Genomic DNA, 5,666 nt, shown 5'->3' with positions numbered 1-5,666 from the left:
TCCCAGTTCAGAGTCAGCTTTCAGACTGCAGGAACTAGAATTACACTTGGGAGTTGCTGTTAGCCAGAGGTTACTTTCTTATGGTCAAAAAGACTTTTGTGTGTCAATCTCATTTTTTACACAGACAGAAAATTATTTTCAGGACTAGTTTATGTTTTGTTTTTAGTAAGGAACAAAAGTATTGGTGAAGATCTATGAAGAAATACTGGCACTTTCTGTGGCTTTCTTTCTGAGGAAAAAGCCACTGGTTAATCTGTGCAAACCTTGTGTCTCAGGAGGTGAATCTTTTTCTAGCCCTCTCAACCATGATGACAAGTAAGTTATGATCTTATGATAGTGAATTCTTACTCAGTTCTATATTTAACTAAATAAACAAGTTTAAATTATGTAATCATGGGGTTTTTTTGGGCTGGAAAATCATTATTATTTACTTTTCAGTGTTTTTTTCCTTCACAAATCTATGCCCTTTCCAAATGATGACAAGTTTAAGGGTTTAATTCAAACTTTATTGTAAAAGGTCCATATTAGTTCACAAAATAACTTTTTTATGTCACTGTAGAGAAGCATATTTCAAGTAACTATTTATACTAGAATAAACAAAGCCCCATGCAATACCTTTCCAGAAATATTTCAGTGTACACTGGCAATAATTTCAAAGTAGAAGTTCTGGGATTGATATTAAATTGTTTGAAGGAACTGAACATCTGAGACTCTGCCATGGAAAAGCTGGGGATGAGCTGGTGAGGAAACCCAGTCCAGCCCTGTGAGTGTGGAGAAGCAGCTGAGAAGGGGCCACAGTCTGAGCTCAGGTGATGGAGGGTGGCTACCAGAGTGGCTCTTAGATGGTTGGACTGGAAGTTGCCATAACATTTCCTTGAGTTTACTGGGTTTTTGTGAGGCTAGATCATGTGAATATTGTTCATGCTTATACTAATAGGATGATTGAGTGGGGCATTGGTTTTGACTTCAGTTGATATGGCAACAGGGACTTTTTCCATCTGAAAATGACCAGTGTCCCCTGGGGAAAAAAAAAAAAGAAAAAAAGCAAGAATTTTGTGCATCTCAAAAGACAAGGACAGGGACAGGAGGAATAAAAGAATAAAGAGTGTACCTGGTGAAGCCCTCTGTCAGAAGGTCTTGTTGCAGACCCAGAAGTAAAAGTTTTTCAAGGACTTCCAGAGATACCCTCAGCTAGAGACTTAAATCTTGTAAGAACAAGGAAATATTGTTTACAAAGTAGAAAAAACTCTGTGGTCCCTATTTGTTTATAAATATCTGCTCTGTTGATTTTAAGATTATTTTACTTAACAGTTCCAATATGCAGATCTTGGTAGAGGTAATTTCAATTTTTCATTCTGCTTTATTGGGAAAGGAAATAGAACCAAGATTTTCACCCTGCCATGATGCTATCTCACTTATTTGTGTGTACAGAATATTATTGTGATTTTCTGTCTTTCCTGCAGAAACAGTTTCACTTCAATGAATATTCACTAAGATGGAGAAATTTACTTTGTAGCCATTTTTAAGGACACCTGTGCAAGAGGTGAAAGCCTGAGATCTCCTTTACATTTACTTGATAATAAAAGAGTTTTTGCACTACATGACTCATACAGAATACCTAATCAAGCTCATTACACTCAGCAGTAAAGTGGCAGACTTTCTGTTGTGAAGCAAATAAGAAGACAAACATGAACTTAGGTCTCCACCTGCAAGTTAACTGTCCTGTCCTTTACTCTGAAAATGTGTTATTTCACATTTCTCTCTTCTGTGATTTGAACATTTTTAAATCCCTCTGCTCATTTTCAATGAAAATTTTGCAAATAAAGTGTTTAGCTCCCAATTCTTTTAGGTGAGAAATTCTGAAAGATGTTATTTTCATGTTAAGTCAAAATTAATTTTCAGTATCTTTAGTCAAAGATTAAATAAGGAAATATCAAGCTATTGTGTAATCTGTTGCTGCCATCAAAAGGAAGAAGAGTCATGTTGTAACCCTAAGTGAGGTTTTTTTGCACAAGGAAACTGAGCAAGTTAATGGAAGAGAGAACAGAGAGCAGCTGCCATTTCAGATGTATGTACTGCTTAAAAGCTGTCCAAAATCTTATTAGGGATCTGAATTTGATGGTTGTATTTGATTAGCTAATACGCAGGTATTTTATGTAACAAATATCAGGGCTAATGTACAAATCTACAGAAGTGAAGGTTGTTGGCAAAAGATAAAGCATGTGTGTGCTTGTGAATCTTATATAAAACAGTTGAAAAGTGGAACTTTTTCAAGCCTTGGAAGATGAACCTTAAGCTAAGGAAGAGATTAAGCAAAACCCAAAAGCTTACAGGAAGTTCCTTTCATTTAGCCAAGGAGCTGATGCAGAACTGCCTTAGAGGACATGTTCTAGTAGGCCTCATTGAAATTTGGTTCTATGTTGCATTTTGGAGATGTGTATACACTATTCAGGAGAAAGGCGTATTTTTCCCAAAGAGGTAGACATCTTTCCTATCAACATGAATGATGTCCTCCAGTCTGTATCTGGGATCATCAAAATTCCAAGGGCTGGCACTGAAATGGCCAGAATTTAAAAACTGATTGAATATTCAAAAAGGACCTTTTGCAAGATTTTGATAATATAGGTGCATTCCTGAGTTGAAAACAATATTGCTTTGTAACATAGCACATAAATATAATGTGCGGACAGTATAAATAGGGGGGAATAGTCATCTATTCCTTTGCTTAAAATAAATGGAATGCTGTCTTTTTGCAACCTGCTTTTTTCTCATCATTTTTGACTGTTGCTCTGCCTAATTTGAAGTTTACAGTTGATGTATTTTGTTGGGCATCACCGAAGGAGACAGAGTAATTGAGTTACTTTCTTGAGGGAGAGATTTTCTTCAGCTAGGAATTAGATTTATGCCTTAGCAGAATATGGTAGCTTTTGATGTATCTTTGTGGCTTTCGTATAGAGATGAAACTGTGTAATTTGCTTTAATCCTGCATAAAGTATTAATTTTGTGCCCATCTTTCATCTTTGTAGTATACTGGATTTACTATGAAAATTTGAGTAAAAAATTCAAACGCTACGCTTGTTAAAGTACTACCTGGATCCAAGGTAAATCTGTTTCTGTTGTGACACCATTGATTAACACCAGGGAAGGAGGGAGGGAGGGAGGGAGGGAGGGAGGGAGGGAGGAAGGAAGGAAGGAAGGAAGGAAGGAAGGAAGGAAGGAAGGAAGGAAGGAAGGAAGGAAGGAAGGAAGGAAGGAAGGAAGGAAGGAAGGAAGGAAGGAAGGAAGGAAGGAAGGAAGGAAGGAAGGAAGGAAGGAAGGAAGGAAGGAAGGAAGGAAGGAAGGAAGGAAGGAAGGAAGGAAGGAAGGAAGGAAGGAAGGAAGGAAGGAAGGAAGGAAGGAAGGAAGGAAGGAAGGAAGGAAGGAAGGAAGGAAGGATATATGCATAATTTATAATCAGATGTTTATTTTGCTCTAATAACTCCAGCACACAAATATCTATTTCTGTGGTGGGACACTGTTCATAGAGAGAGGTATTTTACCTGACAAAAGAATACAGCTATCAATAAACTTGGGAATCAATACTAGTGAATTAAAATTATTTTTGAAGCGCCTTTCTCACTCCTTAACGTGTACAGGCTTACAACTTTAAGTATTCATCTCAAGGTTAAAATCACTATGTCATTTGCAGCTGGTGGGATATCAATTTTCCGAGAAGAGTTCTGAAAGTACACTCTGCACTGTGTTGATGTCACTTAGGAATCATTTAAAAGAAAAATAATCTTTTTAGTCTCTTCTGGAGAGACTATATATTTTTCTCCATTCCTTAATAAGACATTTTAATTCTAGTTTAATTAAAACAGAGAGTTTACTTAAACAGTAACTTTCAAAATTATTTCAACCAAAAAATAAACCAAGATCATGGCTTATTTTATGAATTTGATTGCCATTGGTTACCACTGCATTTTTCTTATGACAGTCAAATATTAGTAGCAATCTTCTCTTGACACTGAAGATGATGTTTAAAATCCCTGGAGTATTTAAAACAAGACAGAGCTCCCAGCACGTCCTGGTGCCATGGAAACCAATATTTACTCTGATATATCAAGAATAACCTGACATCTGGATTTGTCAGTGGTTTTGCATTTTGTATAAGGAAACACGCAGTCATCATAGCATGATATTGCAGTGAAAAAAGACAGAATTAAATCAACGAAAATGCCACATTATTAGATAGAAGCAATGAAGAGTTTTTGCTAAAGTTGCAGTCCATGATATTTAGAAGTGATCTTTAATACATGATATTAAGCAGAGTTTTAAATATGTTGCTGTTGGATGAATCCCTACACTCAGCATCTTCGCAGAGTGTGCTGCTTCAGGAACCATCAAATGAACTCTCCTCTACATTCCTTCCTTCTTAAAACACTGTGGGGGGTGGCAAGTGCTCAGAGCTGGAGAGAGAGAAAGATGTTTGAATTTCTGCACACCTGAGGAAATATGTGCTATTCTAACTAATGAAACTGCTTGGTTGCTAAAGGTTTACACCTGTGGCTACCCAATTCTGACTAATATATTTCTACAAAGGTGGAAATAACAGTTCAATGTGAGACTGAATGAGTTCAGCTTAGAGGAAGAAGGAATTTGCACTTGCCCCTCTGGAAAAAATTTCTGTATAGATTATTTTTACTGGGGTTTCAATTTAGCTGCATTTGGTATAAATAGTACTAAGAAATGTAGCTACACTTCAGGCACCTTCTTGAAAGAACAGGAACATGAATTCCTTTCATGCTGCATGTGAAGACAATGAAACCCAGATGTTTTAAATAGTCCCTTTTTCTTTGGGTAGTTTGATGAAGTTTTCACTAGAAAGCCACTCTGACTAAGAACAGATTAAATCACAATGACTTTGGCATCCTTGGCTAATTTACTGTAGGTGTGTTATGATGTGTGTAGGTAATAATAAATATTTGAATAATTGCTGAACTTTTACATTTCAATTTATATTTGAAACAAACAGAAGTGATAGCGATAGTGATAGTGATTTTTTGTTTGAGCATTTTTTTCTTTCCCATTGCTTTAATATACCTGGTCAGTTTAAGATGGTGACTAAATCACAAATTTGGTCAATGGTGGTAACCATGTTTTCTGTTAATGAAATATGACCTAAATGAGTGTTATAAAAATTTTCCACAACAAAAAACCCAAAATCTATTGCTTCCTGTATCTCAAATATAGATTTAAACCACCAAGACAGAGTCCGGGCTCAAAGTGGCTGAATTGTTCTCAGCCCTAGGTGATGTTTATGTAAAAAAGAAAGGTCTTCAGTTTCTATATAAGATGTGCACAGTATAATTATTGGATAGAAAAGAGCTGAAAACTGAAAAATATTTTTCTCTATGCAATATTCTTACAACAAAATGATGAACAGCCTCTTGTTAGCCCCTTCCTGATAGCCAGCTATACCAGGAGCATGGCCATTTAAAACTTAAGATAAAGGAAATGCAATTTGGGTGTTAAGGCATGTAGATGTTGAGTAGTTATATAAAGCATTGTCCTACTCTTGTCTGAATGTATAGGATAGGAAAATTCTTGTTGTGTGGTAATAGGTTGGTTGTTTTGTAGTTTCTCAGCCTGGCAACTGAATTGTTAGTGTTGGATATGGGGACTTT

The 5,666-nt window shown here is 36.2% G+C and overlaps 1 long non-coding RNA gene across 1 annotated transcript; it reads right to left on the bottom strand.

The window, feature by feature from the left end:
* Positions 1-529: 529 nt before the first annotated feature.
* On the bottom strand, positions 530-3,165 carry LOC135299940 (uncharacterized). Its single transcript, XR_010361784.1, has 3 exons — positions 3,091-3,165; positions 1,112-1,205; positions 530-1,018 (listed from the first exon to the last, which is right to left on the bottom strand). It is a non-coding gene; the product is annotated as an uncharacterized LOC135299940 (long non-coding RNA).
* Between the last annotated feature and the right edge of the window lie 2,501 nt (positions 3,166-5,666).

Source organism: Passer domesticus, chromosome 4, assembly GCF_036417665.1.
Source record: "Passer domesticus isolate bPasDom1 chromosome 4, bPasDom1.hap1, whole genome shotgun sequence".
NCBI lineage: Eukaryota > Metazoa > Chordata > Aves > Passeriformes > Passeridae > Passer > Passer domesticus.
This window is presented reverse-complemented; position numbering and strand designations above follow the sequence as displayed.